We start from the raw sequence: 19024 nt of genomic DNA, 5'->3' as shown, positions 1-19024 counted from the left end.
AATGTTTGTGTTCGCTCAAAAAAAAATAATTCAAGTCGGATCATCGGGTGCTAAAATATTCACCGTTAAAAGTATTTTCCAGTTTTACACGGCTTTGACAAAATGCGCTATTTGATCAAACATAATGCGGCCTATTTGAGGCCTATTATGGTTTTCCTATCGCTGCATAGAAGAAGCAACGTGAACATCACCTGGAAAATATTGGCAGTTTTGGTAATATTCAATTTCATTCGGTAATCTGCTAATAGAAAATAGACAAATCATAGAAATGGTGAAATATCAAAGAAAATTGTTTTGTTGAGGAATAAGCTTTTCAGGCGCCTGGGGAGTGTTATCTATGCAATGGACTTGACCTAGTTCAGTGCGGAACCCCTCAATATTGCCCATTTTTGTATTCATATATCAGTAGAATTGCAGGCAACACCTGGATTATTACCGAATAATGGTTCCGCGTTGTAGCAAATTGCCTGTAAATAGAAATCTGCATTTTTCGTTTATCTAGAACAAATAAATTTCACCTTCGTTTAATTTTATTTATGGAGGTGAATTTTGCATTTCGTGATTGCTTGGCACGGAACAACACTAAACCTCGAAACTCCGCCGATATATTACAACTTCATTTGAGAAAATAGAATAAATCACGAACAAAAGTGGAGTATAAATCAGGGAACAAAATCTAAACAACAGTCTCAGTTATGCGGGGGCTGCTGCAACCTGGCCCAGGGACACCCGAAATATATGATAACGGGTGGCGCTTAAAATTCGGTTAAAACAAAAATTCTGTTTGTGGAAATACTTTGGGGAATTCACGAAATATGTGGAATTGCAACGGCGTGTAATATTTGGGGCATGTTTGCTGCTGATAAAATTTCAAGTAAAACATAAGCCATACGCTAGCCCAGGAAATTTAATCGCTGACATGCTAACCATAACATCGTCATGGGAAATCGCCTCATCCTTAACCCGAAATATCAGCTTTCAGCAGAATATTGTTTTTAGAAACTTTGCTCTCTCATGCCCTTAAATTTTAATGCGGTCGCCCGTTCTGCAACTTTAGTCCCTAAAAGACTGTAATTTACTAGAATTCTCTCTTGAATTTGTTTAAAACCAGAATTAATTAATATTCGCCGGTTATATTTCATCTGGGAAACTTTGCTTCGGTGGTTCGCAAAGTTGCAAACTCTTCACCCATGAGTGCATTTTGCTCACTCAAACTATTTGTAATCATTCCTCATTTCTAGTGCAGCACTTGCGTTTGAAGTTTGAATTTACGTGTTCTTCCACAGCCAAGTTCACATCGGCCTACCAGAAAAATGAATCAGTTAGTGGAAAGTGGATGAGTTCAAGCTGTTGCGCGAAGAACATGTACGAGCCAGACAATGCTCTTGTTTCTGGATCGCGCTCAAGAAAACGCAATTGCCTGCTTAATTTCTGGAATTTGTGTTTTGAAGTTGGAGCCCCCGGATAGCTGAAAATTATAACTCCACTGCCGCCTCGCAAATGTGCGGCTCGAATTAGATTATGGGAGGTTTGGTTCTTGTACTCCTATTGCGGATTGCCTTGAGAGTGCTTGGATTTATATTCAACGTTCTCGCTAGCTAATATTTTCCATTGGTGAAGCAATTAGCGTAATGAGTAAATTTTAGCGGAACAATCTGCCGGAAATAGAATTTGTGGTATTGCACTATTTGGATTTTCATAGGGCGAGTTCGCAGTTCTATCGTAAATTACTTCGATGTTCTTGGTGACTGAGCAAACAGGGTTGAAGGGGCTGAAACAAAAGGCTTTAAATTAATAATTCCGAATTCACGAGGAACAGGAAAATGTTAAATAAATCTCTGGGAAAACCTCGCTCTGAACACGTTGATAAAGTGGTTGCAAAATCTGCCTAAGTCTGAATTCTAAGCGCTATAATTGTCGTTCATATTTAGACTTGTTTAGTATTTCTCATAGTGTTTAATTAGTTTATGAGCGTTTTTCACGTGACTCGTCGATCGCCACCACAGCGCTAATGAATATAATTTTCGTTGAATATTTTGGCCATTGTAAATAAACGAAACTGTACATAATGGAGATAATCAGTTTTTTGAGCCGCCCAATTATTTGAAAGTATTTACACGTTTTTTTAAGCGAAGCATTTTTAATGATTTTCAATTTATATTAGAAGGGGGATAACCGGTTATTTTCTGTAACAAGGTTACAACGTTCCAGTTTCACGTTGGTAATAGGTTTCAACATGCCGTTCCAAAAGGAACATGTTACTTTAAAAAAATGTTCATTAAACATGTGCAATGATGATGATGGTAGAAGTAGTAATGACAAATAATGATTTAGTTTATTAAAATAATAATTCTTAACTAAAGCTCTTAGATAAAATAAAATATTCTAAAATAAAAAACAAAACATGGGTCAGAAGTACCTGCTTAAAGAACAAAAGARCTRATAATAAACGAGATAAAATATATAAATAAAAACTGATTAAATAAAATATACGCTTTATTTGSAAAAATGTTYRAAAATCTMATTTTCATTTAAAAATGAATTAACGTTTAAAAATCAATTTTTTTGCAGATGCTTTTTACTGAGTTCGAAGTATTACCCGATTTGATTTTGGTACCACCAAAAAATATGTCGACCTTACAACGCCCATATAACTAGCTTTCATTTMATCTTGTGACTRAATTTATATCKAAAAATGGCAAGTTTGCTTMAATGCAGGTGCACAYTCTGCTTACAACGTTAATTATTTTACAWTTCAACTGTGATGGAATTTATGTCTTAGACTCTAAATTTRGTCATAGCTCATATGCAAGTGTACATTYTGCTTAGTTTGCTGAYTATAGKCATATACATCTCGAGCTAAGTTTATTWATGAGAGAAATCCCTTTTTTTAAGATCGATTACGGAACGTCAGAAAACTAAATACTTATAAACCAAAAATGCTGAATTAATATCTGATCCATATCTGAACGATTATGGATTCTGGAGAACTGAACAGTAATTCTTATAAACGAAAAGTGATAAATACAATAATCAAAACAAAACGCCACTATACATATTTTCCGTTGACAAATGGTTACTGAAACTGGTTCCAACGGACGGTTCCAAAAAAACGTTTAAATCGGCAAACGACTGCAGCTAGTGCGAAGTGCGCACAACTGTTTTATGTTTTATGAGACGGTTCCAAAAAGAACCGGTTAAATCTGCTAACTATAACTACGGTTTCAGGTTACACGTTTGTAACACTGTTATTTTAGCGGTTACGTTAAATACCGACCATACGAACACTGTATGCATTGATTTGAATGTGTCGAATATACTGAATGAAAACACAAAATATGTGCTTCTAAAGTGAGCTGCAAAATCTTGCCAAAGAATTCTGGATTTGTAAAGTAGCGGTTCGGTTCTAAAAGTATTTGTAAAGGTAAATAAGTCTTACACACATTTTGATTTTATGGATGATCTACAGGTAAAATTAATTTTTTCTTCTTCTTCGCAACTCAGATCCTTTTTTAGTTCAATTTTATGAACTGCTGATTCACTGTTTTCTTATGTTTTTTTCCGGATTTGACGATGTTTGTGAACTTTCTGGTGAATTTTGTATGCCATATTCCGGATATTTTGAATCATCCTTTTGACCAGACGCATTTCCATGCGCATTTTCAATCTGTTCTTCGTAACTTGTTACAACATTTACTGCTTTATTTATACATGGTTCGCTGTTCTTTATACCGTATGGTTATTTTGCAATTTTCTTTTGGTTTTGAATCAGTGAGGATATTTATCTCATTTCCATTTGCAATCGATGTGATGTCGAAGACTCTGAAGTATAGTGTTTTTACTTATAACTAGGTGCATACGCTCCGAAACAGATTAAAGTGACAATGAAATTGAATTGTCTCCATTCCCAGTCTAGAAATGTATTTAAATGGGATGCCTGGATAACCCGTATATAAATCCCGCTATATTTCATTCCAGTTTTTCCCTTAAGTCGCCAGGACATTACCTCTCATTTGATTTATTGCTCGAATCGTCTTTTCCCATTTAAGTTAGTTTTAATAGTGGCAGATAATTGATTGCAGATACTGGAACAGGGGCATACTATGCAAATGAACTATTATTTCAATGACCGAACGAATCTTTTTGACTGGCATTGAAATATTTCAATCTAATGGTTCATTAGGGGAAAACGAAGTTTTCCAACTAGTGAGCGATTAGCTATCGGATATTTGAATAGGTTCGCTTCAGTATCGATGTCGATTATAACGTTATTAAGGCCCATCCCCTCAAATTTGTTTCACACACTCTGCTGAGGTTTGCCAATTAAACAGATGGATCATTATCACGAGCATGCGGTGTCAATAGCTGGATGGCCTTTACTAGTGTACCGATAATATTTATGCGGTTGTTCTGTCTAATTTTAATTAAACTTTGATAGATACGCAATGTGCATCTCCACACGCTAATTATTTGGAAAGTTTGCATTTGCTGCTGGAATGAGAATTAAACTGGATCAGTTTCGAATTATTTCAACGGTCCAGTTTGTGCGGTCAGCGGTGTAACGTTAAATTTTGCTGCAAGTAGGCTTCGCTTGAGAAAAATCGTTTTTCAGTTTCTGTTCTTCCAGAGGTTTTTACACTTGAGTATAAAAAGAGACTAGTCATAGTACAACAACAAAAAATGTTTTCTGCCTCAAATACCAAGTCAAATTACGATTCATTAATTTATAGCGCGCTTAAATACCGAAAAATAGGATTAGGTTCAAAATCGTCAATTTTTCTAGTTTGAGAAACAATATTAAAACAAAAATATGTTTTTTAAAGTTTGATGGAATTTCAGCGTTTTGCAGCTTTTCACCATATTTGAATTCTAACGTTCTGGTTGAGAAACCTTGAGGAAAATCTTCAGCGTATTTTTTGCGCTTCACTGGTGTACAGGTTTGGAACGTTATTTGAATATTTTGAACGTTTTTTGAAGAAACATGAATAATATATCCATTTATGTGGCTGCAATCAGATTATTGGTGTCGAATGTGGTCAGATTTCCCCAATCTCAGAGAATTTCAGTGTATTTTGCGATGAGCAGATTGAAAAATCCTGATATTTTGTAAAAAGTTTTTGAAAATGGCCGATATTTTTTAGACTTTCGAATTTTGTTTTCACATATTTGGTATGTTTACATTTGGTATGTTTACATTTGGTATGTTTTATTGTAGAACCGCAAATTCTTGCCCTTATTTTAGTCTTGTATTTCAAAACCAATTTTTTAAAGAAGTGATTTTGATAGAAGTCTGGTAGGGAAGTCTGGAACGAATATGGAAATATACTTATACTGACCTCATCTTGAATAAAACATCTCTAATAGTTGCAATGCTGCTGAATGGCTGAATTCATTATTAAATTAAATAAAAAATATTCTTATTTATCATTAAGATGAAACATTTTAACATCAGGTGAAAATCATCCTTCTAATAGCAAGACGTTGGGAAACCGAATAACTCGTATTTTGTTAGTCAAATTTCCAAGCACAATTATTCAATTTTGCCAACTCATTTTTTTGCAAAAAAATAATCATAACGCTAAATTACGCATACTGATTAAAAAATCGGCGAATAGTTATTAATTTTGGCGTAAACTAGTAAGAAAATAGGAGAAACATCGTAGACTCACCATTCCGCAGATTACAAAAGTCGTTTTTACATCAGCATTGAGTTCCTGATAGCCATTTAAACCCACATCAAATGTACCTTAATGAGTTTTACACGAAATTTCAAAAATTCATTACTAAATCGCTCTAAGTTTGCATGGAATCGCATTAGTGTTATTACTTGACTTCATTCCCTTCTCTGGGTGTTTTAATTTGGGAAAGTGCCTTGTCTTCTGCATCGTTCATTGTTCACCTCAGAAGTCTCGTTGGCCCACAACAGAGACTTCGGATTATTATTTTGTACAGTACTTTTTACCTGTAAGGTGAATCGCGCTAAAAAATCTCGAAACGTTCCCTGATAGAAGTAAGAAATAAATTTAGAAAAAATGTCCTCACCCTCGATTGCGGTCGTAGCGTAAAATAAATCAGCGCATTTATATTTGAACCTCCCATATACCTCAGCCGTTTTCAAATCAAAAAACTAATGGTGACAGATAGCAGCAACAAATCACTATAATCTCTGAAAAAAACTCTATAAACGTCAGTAATAGCGGACCAGTGCGAGTGTCCGAAATCAATTTCTGCCTTATTCAGAGCCGATTCGATACGAAAAAACATCTGCAGTAACGTATAAAACTACAATTCGAACGATTTTCCTTTTGCGAAATATGGACTTAATGGTTCTAAAAGTTTCGAAGTGGTTATTTATGTGCCTCTTGCCAAGCAATCGGACCTCGCAGTTAGAGGCTCTACATATTATGTTATGCAATTATTGAAGGAAAAAAATCGTCAGTTATTCATATATTTCAACTGAATTTTCGGTGTATAAGTATGGGGCGTTTTGAAGATTTTATTAGATAAGCGCAGGTCACTTGAACCATCGGATTTGGACTTTGAAGTGAAAAAGACATTTTTGTAAATTTCTGGCTTACTGACTGAGAAAACTGGCCAAATTTTGGCGTAAAATGCATCTGAAAGCTCATTAATAATAATATTGCTTTATGAGCAAAAGCTTCTCCCCACATGCACTATTTACTCCATCATATCACCTGTCCGAGGAATAAATAACAACACTCTGTTAAGGACAGAGCTGCACCTAAAATGTATTGCTGCCACCGGCTATAAAGCATTAATATTAATGTGCAGGCGATAACTAACGATCTGAATGATTTGCTTTGGCCCCCAGCCCCAAGCAAAGAAAAAGCTACCATTTAAACAGAAAAAGTCAGCAGGAAAGTCTAACTGATGCTGGCAGGATTTTTGCGCTGAAATTTGACAATTTTCAATTTCATACTCGACGCATTCCAGGGTTCGATTTATTTTCGAGGCTGAAGGAAAAATTTCCATAAAACTGCCAAGTCGCACCGATGCACGGTCGAGAATCCAGCTCGTAAAAGCAAATAAATGTCTTTTATGCATATAAACGGGGACTTTTTAGGTCTTATTGGGAACGGAAAATATTCTTCAACAAGTTTAGTTTTTCTATATTGCCGATCATATCAGATCGGTTTTTTAACGACTCAATGCATCGCAAGCGCGCAAGGAAAATTAATTTTTCAGACATTTTCCAACTTGGGCGAGTTTTAAGACCATAACAATTTCGAAAGGGCCAACCGAAAGCCGACGGTTCCTGATGAATTATTAAATTCGCAGTGTTCAGGCATTCGGAGCCAAAATCTTCCAAATGTATTAAAACGAGAAACAACGAAACTTCGTTACGTAAACTTTCCAGAAGCCCAAAGTCTTATATCTGGGGATTTAGCTGCCAGCAATGGCACCACAAGTTACAGGAATATAGGTCTGGTCTTTGCCAAATCGCGGGCCATTAGAAAAATTGCTCCAAATTGCGGAATTGTTTTTATCGCTTACTGCCAAGATAAGGAGCGGTGCTGGCAAATGGAGTTACCTTATTGTAAAGTCTTTCAACAGTCTTTAAAATAGCCTTTAACAATCACTTGAGGTTCGAAAAGGAGAAGAAATATTACTGGATCTGAATAGTTAGAAGCTAGATTATTTTACGTTGGTGCTCATTTTTTATACAATGCATTGTTTTTGATAATCAGACCACAGAGCCTGTCGGGTGTATATAAAAAAGCATCTTTAAAAGTAGGATTCCCACCTTCTAAAAAGACATCAAAATCTGCAGAAAAAATCGCACCATCGGATTTTAAACAGCATCGTCCTTCAAGTTATTGTAGAAGATTATTGAGGCAATAAAATCACTGCTTCAGCACGTTTTTATGTTTCAAATCTGGACTTTACGACACCACCAGTGGCTAAATACTGCTGAATAAGTATAATATTTTACTATTTTATGGCAAGTGTCTTGGGCGTGGACAGGCAGCTTTATTTTATTGGTATATGGAAAATTGTAGCCCGCAACACTGTAAAAGTTTGCCAGCACGGGCACTTATTAAAATGTTCTTGTGCTTTTCATTGTTGCACTTAAAATGTTATAAAAATGCCACGTTTTTAGTGCATTTGCATCATTTGGTAAAGCTAAAGCAAAAAAGGCGTCTTTTATTAGACATCATTATTTTTTTGTGTTCGTTCAGCTAGCTACCTTTCTGTTTCCTTAGCAAAAATCGGTCTTAAGTATCAACCAAACGACCGGAAGAACCTCCATTTTTCTTTCTCTACCCCTGGCTTTCACTGGATTATTTCCCGATGTTTTATGTCGCTTAATGAAAGTGCCTTTTGTCATTATTAGGACTAATTTAATTATTTTTCATGGATTTAATGCCACAATATACGGGTTTCCAGGACATTCCAGATACGAAGTTTAGACGCATGCTCATACTCGTTTATTTCTGATTTTGATCAATCCTCTTTAGTCTAGTAGCGTTGGAAAGTTACAAGACTGTTAGTGATTCTATTAAGACTGATTTCTTGGGTAATTATTTCTTTTGGAAGAATTGTGATTGATGTTATTATGTTTTTGGTATATTTTTAAAATGCTAAAGATATTTCTTTTCCAGATAAGCTCAATTTGGAAATAATTTTCGGTTTCCAGCTTACTTTTAATTATTAAAATATTGTCCCCCAAGCCAAATTCTAGATGGTATTTTTTAACCGCAAAAGTATTTAATAATCGAGAAAACTCGAAGAGTTTGAACAATTCATTATTTTAAGTATCCGATTTATACACACTTTTGCTGACGCCGAAGGTCCTTTTATCAGCAATTGAATAAATTGATTTTAAACATTTGTCCTGATTTCCACTATACCCAGATTATAAAAAAATCGTATTTTTTCTGTAACTGAATCGTCCATCTTTTTCCTTCGTTTATGGCAAAAATGAGCATGTTCCCTTTGTCGTAAACTTTTTTATTTGCCCATAAAACCTTTATTGGCAGTAATTTTTCAACAATCAGCTCGTAAATGTAATTAATTTATATTTTTACGTCCGAATTTTACTTGCGATTTGGCGTGTCGAGAAGTGACCTACAGAACTAATTATCCAAAGTGCACTTTAAAAATATTCCTTCGGAAATATGTGAATGAAAAATGGATCTGCTGGAGATTGCCAGCAATTTAATTTTATGATAACATTCGAAATTAGATTGACAAGCATTTGGTATGTTTTTGAACATCAAATTGAGTCCTGATGTTTATGTTTGTGGGTTTTTTAAGATGGATTGATTGCAACTGATGTTGGTTTTATTGCTGTTTTTTTGCTAACGTACATTATTTGGATTTTATAAAAACGAGATGAAACTTTTTTCTTGAAAATTTCTCTGGTATTCTGTTTAGAACAGTTTTTTCTTGGTCAGTAGTTCTTTCTTTATTTCAGCAGCTTTTCAAATGTCTTTTGTGAATGTTCACAGTCTCTTTCTGCATTTATTTGAAATTGTATTAGTAAATGGAAGGTCTTTGAGGTTTTGTCTAAAAATGATTCTAGGAATTTGTAAATGTGAGCAATTTAAAGTAAAAGTAAGCAGTAAAAAGGAAACCTTCAGTTTCTGTACATTTAAATGAAATACAGAATGAAACGCGCTTTAACGACCTGCTGCCTAATGAATTTGTATTTAAATAGAGCAAATAATTCGGAATTTTGCCAGCGTTGATTGAATCGTTTTCCAAAAGATAGTCTGGATGAATATGCAGTTTGCCTAAGTGGATATCGTGCACATCTCATTTCATCCATCTGAATAATTTGCGAACAAATTCGCGACTGCTGCATAACTCTCGAACAAAACTGCAAACTTAGAGGATATTTCTTAATAATGTCGCCCTAATGCGGTGCAAAATGGCGCAAACGTTATGAGGCACTACTTAACTTTTAGTTGTCCTGTCAGAGCCAGATCTCGCCTACAACTACCGGAAAGTAATATAATTCACTTAGAATTTTACACGTGAGAGGCCCTAACTGCATCAACTTGTTCGAAGTTAGTTTAGACAATCATAACTTTTGCTGCTGGTTATTATGCACCTCAAACCTCTTACAGATGCAAAGGGACTTTGTTGTTTCAACCAAATTAATACGTTTTAACATAATATATTTAGGATCTGAAAAAACAAAACTTTTGCCTTCAACCGACGCTATCTTGGCCCTTATGGTAAGTATTCAACAATTATTGGCTTATATTCAACAGTGAGTCGGTTCAACAGTGATCTTAAAGAACACACATGTAAAACTTAGGTTTTTGTAGAAAAATCTATGTTCGATTTTTCCTGAAAACTCATATCACGCAAAATGTCTAAACTTTTACTTCATTTTTATCGTTCCAATGAACTCCATACTAGACTCTTCTGATCCGAAATAACCAGATATTTGGCACCATTTTGCGTAATTTGAAAAACTGTTTGTCGGACAATATCTGCTCTATTAAAGATTCAAACACCACATTGAAGAGCTTTTTAGATTGAAATTAACCCATTGAGCTCAAATCACTCATGTAAAACTTGGATTTTTCTCTGAAAGTTGCACAAAGTAAGATTTTTTAACATTTCCTTCCAAACAGCTCAAATCGCTCTGGATGCTCCAACTTACTTTTATCATAGGAATTCCCAACACGAATTTTCTTAACCGGTTCTCAATATGCAATAACTTAAACTAAAAATAAGCAAATACAAAAGAGACAGACTTTCGAGGCCATTCCTTGAAACTAATGGGTTTTCCGGGTTTTTAGGCCCCCGTTCAGTTCTGCGGAAGAACTGAACGGGTTCTGATGAGAACAGTGTAAGCGTTCAAGCAAACCACTTCTGAAGATGCAAGCCACTCGTGCTTGCGAAACGTCAAGAAGAAATTCTACCGAACGACGGTTTATAATGAATGCGTCCTCCGATACATGAATGGCATTCCTCGGCACTAATAACTTTAATCTTCAAAACCGCTTCTTGCGAACTAAATTCGTGCAGACATTCTCCTTGCCGTCATGCAGGTCTCCCCATACAGAAGTTTTGGGGGTGGCAGCAACTGGCGAGTCCGCATATGGATTGTTGGCGCAGTAATTCGCAATGAATTTGGCGAAATCTCCTCTCCGATGGGTATTTCGTCTTGGATCTAGCTGACGAGCGGTTTGCGGGGATTTTGCGGGTTTGGTTCCCCGTATAGTTTCCAGCACGCAGCTCCATTAAATTATTCGCTGGCAAAGAAATGTCGCTGGCAACGCAATAAATTGTGCCATCCGCTAAAAGAACAAACGTTAACGCTAAATCGGTGCGATCCAAATTTGTGTTAACACGCCCCAAGTCCGTGACTTTCAATCATCCTGAATGTTTTGTGGGGGATTTTTCGCATCCCGTTATATTTCGACGAATATTGAATATTTATGCGGCATTGCGATATATGCGTGACATTTGAAACGCGGCTGTGTTTTATGAAAAGCACGGGAATTTCGTCAATTTTCCTTCATCTCCCGCAGTCATTTTCAATTACCTGCAAGTGTCTTTTAAAAGTTGATACTTAGAAGAGAACGAGCCGCACGAACGGGTTACTTGCGAAAATATTGGAATTTCAACTTTTCCAAACATATCAGTTCTGCCGCTTTTATGGTTTGTTCATGTCTTGCACATGTTGTATCAAAATGGTACTTTGCAGAAGGATCTTCTTCAAATGGATGGAGGTGGACAATCTAGATCTTGAATGTTTTTGCCCATCTATGGATGGATTGTTGGTTGGTTGTAAAAACCTGATAAATACACACTATAGTGTGTGATCCAGCAACTTTGTAAGCAAAAACCCTAAAAAGCTCACCAGATTCTTCAGACCAAAAATTTCATCACATCAATAAAAAAATCTTTATTCCATCCCTTGGAATTTCACTTTTGTTATGCTGCTTATGTTTCCGCTTTGTAAACAGTATCTTTGACCAATATGTATGCGTATAATAAAAATGTTTTCAGTTAATTTCTGGTGAAATTCACTTAAACAATCGGTTAATTTGCCTTTGGTTGTTGTTTTATTCATGAAGCTGAACGTTGCATGAAGACGTTTGAATTTTCATTTTGTATTCTGCAAGCAATCAAACCAGAGGATTTTCCTGATTCACCTAACTAAGAGAATAAGACAGACAGGCGAAACCCTTTATATGGGGAACTCTAGAGGCGATTACTGTAAGGCTAATTAAGCGGGGGGTTAAGTGCGCCCTATCATTGTTTTAGGCCGATTTTCTGTTCAATTTGTTGTTCCTGTTCGTTAATTTCGGTATATTGTTCATGCGGGTTTGTTTTCCGGCCATTCAATCCTTTCAACAATAAAATTACAAATTCAAATTGCCGCTTAGACCATAACGTGGAAGTAGTTTCGCCCACCAGCAGCAACATTTCATGGAAAATTATAATAAAGATATAGTGACCGCGTTGGTCAATCTCGATGATTTTTGTATTATTTTATTAGGAAGTTCTTCAATTGAAACTTTCATAGTGTCAATGTAAGACATTTTCGGTTTTCAATTCTTTAAAGCAGTCAGGATGAGATGAATAAAAGAAGTGAAGAGATCTTTGTCTCATCTGATTAGTGAAAAGTTCTGATTCCAATAGTTTCATATCAAGCAGCTTCAATCATTCAGAAATTGAAATATTTTCAAGTTTCATCTTTGCATGATCGTCAAAAATACAGAAGAACTTTTTTAAGAGCATCGGCAAAATGTGGAAAAATGACCAGGGAAAATTGTCTAAAGAATTGTTTAATAGTTTGTTTGCTTGCAGGCAAGTTATTGTTTCAGACTTTAAATAACTATTTAACACAGACATTTTTGAAACATATTTCGATGTCGTGATTATGGTGCGGAAACACATGGAATCAGGATGAACCATTTTCTTCATTCAAAGGTGTGACAAGTTGATACTTTTTGCAGTTTTTTTAAATATTTGCACACATTTTTCCCGTTTATATCTTGATCTACACCATTCGTTTCGTTTCATGTTTTGTCATTTATATTCCAGTTTTTTCACTCCTCCCTTCTAATATAGTTTTCGCATAATTGTTTGCTTGCTAGAAATGACTGTGTAATGCAAAATACAAATGCCCCAACAAACTACGCTTTTTTCCTAGTTGGTCTCTTGAGTGCAGTTTGCATTTTTATCCGAAAGATAAAGTTGAAACGAGGTTAACTTTGTTAGCGGATGAATTCAAAGACCAACACCACTGGGACAAGTAGACTAACCAGGAATTTTGATTTTAAAGTTACGAAGCCACAAAATGTATGAAGTTCTAACGGAGTTTTACTTATGATAAATAATTGCACAACTAACTAAAGCAAATTCAAAACAATCAAGCTAGTATTTTGATTGAACAAATCATAGCGAGGCTGTTGTGTTTTTTGGCAAAACAAATATTTGGACGATATCTGCCCCAAATACATTAAACATTTTGCAAAAACCCGATTTTCCACAGAAAACTTTGCCTGTTGATAAAACAATTTTTCCCGTTCATTTCGGTTCGAGTGGAGGAAAATAAAAAAATATGTATTTCGATATTCGGCCCGGCTTATTGGGAAACCGTTGCTGGGAGCCAAATTTTAGACTTGTACTTTTATTGGTGTACGAAGTAGCGCGCCTTTGGCCAAAACCCTTATTTTATCCGGCCTTATTCAGCCCTCGTATTTGGAAGTTCACTTCGTGACCACGAACTCACTTCAATAAATAATTGTCGGCTTTCCTATTGAATTTTGATTATTGGTTTGTGTGACTGTTTTTCTCAAACCAATCAAGACTTTTATTATAGAAAATAGGAAACGTATGCAAAGTTAGATATTGAAGTTATTAGAGAACTCATCTAAAGAAGAGTTGGCGACTCAGAGTAAACAGAGCTGGCGATTCTCAAACATTCCAGTTTAACGCTTCATAAACATTCACAAATTTTTTTCGATTTTTTTCCTATCTGCGTGTAATTGTTATTATATTATTTTCCTTCCTCGTTTATTTCATAACGTTTCCGCGAGACAACAGCGCCATCATCAGATTTAAAATTAATACAAACTCATAATTGGTAAACATTACATTCATTTAGGTCTTTGCTGTCTTGAAACCTTCAATTTGTTGTGTGAAAACCAATTACCAATTATGAGTTTGTATGAATTTTAAATCTGATGATGGCGCTGTTGTCTCGCCGAAACGTTATGAAATAAACGATCAACAAATTTTTGTTTCACACTTTGACTGGAGCCCAGGAAGGAAAATAATATGATTCACAAATTTATTACACATTGTTCCATACATTAAACAACTCTAATGTTAAAAGTCGCACATTTTTGAATTTAAACTAGCTCTTAAATACTACCATTTTCCAGTTTTGTCTTATTTATTACGTTTTTATCATGTTTCCGCTTAGACGAAGAACCATGCACAACGATTTTCCTTTGAATTATTTTAATTTATTTCGGCGTCTTGCTTAATGCAGCTCCTATTTGTCTACTTGCAGATAATTTTCTCATTATGTAGATAAAGCGGAATTTATGCCGCAGTTTTAAATGTGAGCCAATTTGAAGCATTGTCTTGCATCAAATTAATTAAGGCTTATCTTCATTGTAATTCGTTGCGACTGGTTATTCATATTCGTGATTTGAGGAAAATCTCACTTATGTTTTCTGGAAGTGTAATGCTCTTTTTCTGCTAAGCGTCCAGTAAATATCTTCAGGACATCGCTTAAAGTTTCTTTACGTAAAGACGATGTGGCAGCAAATGAAAATGTACTAGTTTGGGTGATTGTTTGTTTTCCCTACTAAGAACACAGTTTAAATCATCTGAAAGTTGGACGCCACTGTAGATAAACACTAGAAAGTAGAAACCCTTCATTGAAAAATTACTTCCTGCTAGCTTTGCGCTCTACAGGATAACCGGGCCATAATATTTCTCATTTGCCTTTATCTGAGCACAAAGGCTAATTGCACTTGAGTACATTTTTAATTAAAAAAAGGGTTCTTTAGTTTTCTTTTTGTCGCTTTAAGAAGCTCATTTTTCGTATTCTAGTTCTCTGAATTCGCTTCTAAATGGGCCCGTACCAATCTTGGTGTTATCTTAATTTCGGACAAAACCTAACTGAAGTGAAAACTGGCGAGTGGAAATCTCGCATTTTTTTTGTTGATATAATAAATCTTCAGCAGTTCACATGGCTGCGAACTCATTAATTTTCTTCACTTTCCAGTAATTAAAATTTGGTATTAAATTTATCTTCTGGACTTATTAAAAGAGCGAAGTGCTAAATGAGAAGCTCGCAGCAATTAAATTATGTCCGAAGGTGCTTCTTTTATGTTGCGGCTAATTAGGGCGAATTCTTTCCAACTGTTCATTTATTAAGGATTTGTGCATCCAATCTGTTTTTAGGAGTTTGAGTTTTTAGGATTTAATCTGTTGATTGGTGTATAATCACTAGCAGTTGGCAAAAGGAATTGATCTCACGACAGTTTTGCGGTTCATTCAATATATTATTTAATTGCCCTTATATCAGAACCTACTGTATATAAATGCGACTAAACGGTAAAGTTTTCTGAGTCGAGGTTGCCAATTTGAAGGAAAACTGCGTCCCTAATTGCCATCATTAAAAGTGATGATAAGAAATTCCGGTTTAAACAAAATATAATTACCATCATGGAGAGTTGAAAGTTTTTTTGCATTTCCTTTCAAAACTCTCGGCTTGAATGCGAAACTTTCGTTTTTATATAACCGGCATTAATTTCTAGAAAATGAACGGGCAATCCTGAAGCTTGCGCTTAATTTTTTCTTTGAAATATTTATTAGGGCTTAATGAAGTTAAATTTTCTTTTCGGTAGAGAAGAGCGTCTCATAATAAGTAGATAATTATCATTTTGAGAGAGGACTGCGTCTGCTTTCAAATATCTTCTCTATGAAAACAATTTTTTTTAATCCCAGTGGAGTTGCCGTGAGTAAGGACTTGTTTATCAAGGAAAACATTAGCGGATTATTCTTAATTCTGTTTAATTTTGGTAGCGGAAATCAGTTAAGAAATCATGCGAATTTGCAAAATCCCCAGTGATTAGAACGATAACTAGAAAAATTGAAACATTTTTTAAATCTAGTTTCAATTTGATAGTAGTTGCACTTGTAAGTTTTTTAATGTTTTTAACATGTTTTGTTTCGCGTGCTCATCAATAGAGTTGCGTTCTGATTTCCTCTTCTTCGCCTTCTGTAACTGTCGTCTTTGAATAGCAAATTCAATTGAGCAATTGAGGTTTCACCGTTGAAAAGTGTTGGACTTTTGCAGGCATAGGGAGTTTTCACTTTTTTTAAATGTTGATATATAGAAAATAGTTATGGCAAACATTACACTGATATAATTTTTTTTGCAAAAAAGTCTCCATAATAATTTTAAAGCGAATTTAAATTCAAATTAGATATTTTCCGCCAAAAACGCCGAATCCGTATCGGTGGTTGCCTATCCCGATTGTGACGTAGCAGGTCATATCAACAAAGTGTCTCGTGTTTGTTTTGTGGTTTTCGCAGCTTTGTTTTACTATTTAAGTTATTGGGATTATCATTATTTTATTGATTATTATCTTGCATAATGGAAAATAGTGACATGTATGGATCACAAAATAAGTGGTGTTTTGTGCCAGGATGCAAGAATACCTCAATAAGTGCTCCAAACAAACTCTTTCTAACAGTTCTTCATGATGATGCACGTAAAGTTTTATGGTTCAAAGCAGCTGGACGTCATGTTCCTAATTCAAAATCAATGTTTTTTTGTTGCGAGGATCATTTTGATGAAAGTACGAACAAAAAGCTAATGATGAGGCAGACAGAATATGCGTTCGATCGTACTTTGTGTTCTGGGCAAATTCTACTTTGAACAATGCACAAAGAACCATCGCGTTTCAATTCCACATATCCGATATCACCATATTGTGCTCGTGATGCCCAAAATACAAATTTAAGAGTTCATTTTACTTTTAAAGCAGCCATGTGTATAAGTTAGGTTAAGTTGAATAAGTGAAATTTTATATATTATTTACTTAATTTAAACCAATACAGACAGATTAGTATATTAAGGAGAGAGCAACTAATAATGAATTTACGGATTTTTACTTACGCTGCTGCTTTGACACCCTTAAATTCGGCTGAATTAAAGCGTTCGATGTTTTTTAAAAATTCGGTAACCATAAAAATATGTACACTTGGTAAATTGTTTGCTGACGCTTTAAGGAATCGTTCTGAAGCCATTTTTTAGTTTAACACTAACTATAAATTATTTAAATCCACGAAATAATTATTGAAACAACCGCACAACTAAACACTATGCACAGAACGTAAAGAATCCGCCATTTATATGACCAGCGACGTCACAACCAAGGATTGCGTTTTAGAGATTCATGAATAATTTGCATTTTAGCTCAATTGGTTTATTAAATATTTAACAAAAAAGCAATAGATAGATAGTATAAACTTATTTAATCTTTCATATATATGTATATATTACCATAGATTAATGTTCAGTTTGTAGGAATTTTTGATACAATGAAAACAGTGGGTTTTTCGGGCTTGGTTTGGTTGCGGCAGGAGTTGTTTCCTTCTAGTGGAACGCGTAAATTGCATTCTAAGCAGTGAAAAATTGCAAGTTTCTAGTCATATTCGGCTGGTACCATCGAATGCACGTAATTTATGGATCGATGCGAGACACTCGTATAGTCACTGAATACAGAGTTTCCAAGGAAAATAAATCTCCTTAAAAACATCGTGGCTCTTTTGCTGGAACGAAGTATTAGTGTGGCGGAAGAAGACAAATGCTCGTTGCAACAGACTTGCCGGCATACGAATGCCGTTTAGTCTTGACACATTATAAACAGTACGAAACTTTTCATCCGATCTAAGCCGAGCTGGTGGAGCATGTAAGACGTTTATCGAATTCCGCTCCTTTTCGCCATTGTAGTTGCGAACGAAAAATTGCCTGGCCAGCAAAAGAACCGAAACTATCGAAATGGCATGTCGGCAATGAACGGGAAGGACATTTTTCAACTGTTTTGTCGCCGCTTGAAGTCGATCCTTCAGCTCTTAAGTCGTTTTGGTCTCGGCCTAATTTCCATTTTCCGATCTGCAATGTTTTCGAGTAGGATGCCAGATTTAATGAGAAACTGGAAATTAACGTAAACAAATGCTGATCATAAGTGATCATAGAACAAGGCTTATATAGAAACGACTCTTACTCTTGTAGAAAGTGTGTCGCTAAAGTGGCTGAGAATTAAAGAATTCAAACAAACCTCCATTAGGAACCCACTAGACTTGCTTATTTTTAATTGTGCCGCAAGGGGCAGCTGATAATAGGGATAAATGACACAACTACACAAAAATACATATAAATATATATATTCTTGCTGTTTATTGTTTAAATAAATACTTTTTACAGATAAAAAAATCTTTGGAGCATTTTTAGGAACAACTTTAAAACATACGCCTTTTGTGATAGGAAGCCGTGCATTTTCTAACAGCCTTCAAGACACCAATAAACAGCTACCATCTTCGCAGATTATTGACGATTTATGAAAACAGATAAGGAAAAAGATAATCTGAAAATATGAAAATATCGTTATTCATTTTGAACAGAGGTTTATGTTTAAATATTAATCTGTAATTCTACATAATACAGAGGTGTTAAGTACCGGTTTCAGCGGTGAGCAACCCAACTAGCTCTAATGAGAAAAATATCCTGTTTTCCATTTATTTGTTTGTTGATGAAAATGCCACCTGAATAATAAGCTAAGTGATTTCGACTGATCCAACAAAATATTCACAAATTACGTATTGGAGAACATGGGGAAACAGATCACAATCCAGTATGTGCAGGAAGCATGAGGCACGAAATCATACAACTTATCACAGATTAAATCGTCAGAAATGAATAAAATCGGCATATGCTTTTTCTTTGGATGACAGCGAATAGTCAACATCGACAGACATCTTGTCCATGACAAACCCATAAACA

General features: G+C 35.2%; 1 protein-coding gene and 1 long non-coding RNA gene across 2 annotated transcripts in view; one reads left to right on the top strand and one right to left on the bottom strand.

The window, feature by feature from the left end:
- Positions 1 to 19024, top strand: part of LOC109537283 (E3 ubiquitin-protein ligase MIB1) — a 338077-nt gene that overhangs the window by 20659 nt on the left and 298394 nt on the right. The gene's annotated exons all lie outside the window — the stretch shown is intronic.
- LOC125503957 lies at positions 18359 to 18808 on the bottom strand. The gene is made up of 2 exons (XR_007281190.1): positions 18702 to 18808; positions 18359 to 18608 (listed from the first exon to the last, which is right to left on the bottom strand). It is a non-coding gene; the product is annotated as an uncharacterized LOC125503957 (long non-coding RNA).

The sequence above is a fragment of the Dendroctonus ponderosae genome, unplaced genomic scaffold, assembly GCF_020466585.1.
Source record: "Dendroctonus ponderosae isolate FM_Combo_2020 unplaced genomic scaffold, Dpon_F_20191213v2 Dpon_F_20191213_3, whole genome shotgun sequence".
NCBI lineage: Eukaryota > Metazoa > Arthropoda > Insecta > Coleoptera > Curculionidae > Dendroctonus > Dendroctonus ponderosae.
This window is presented reverse-complemented; position numbering and strand designations above follow the sequence as displayed.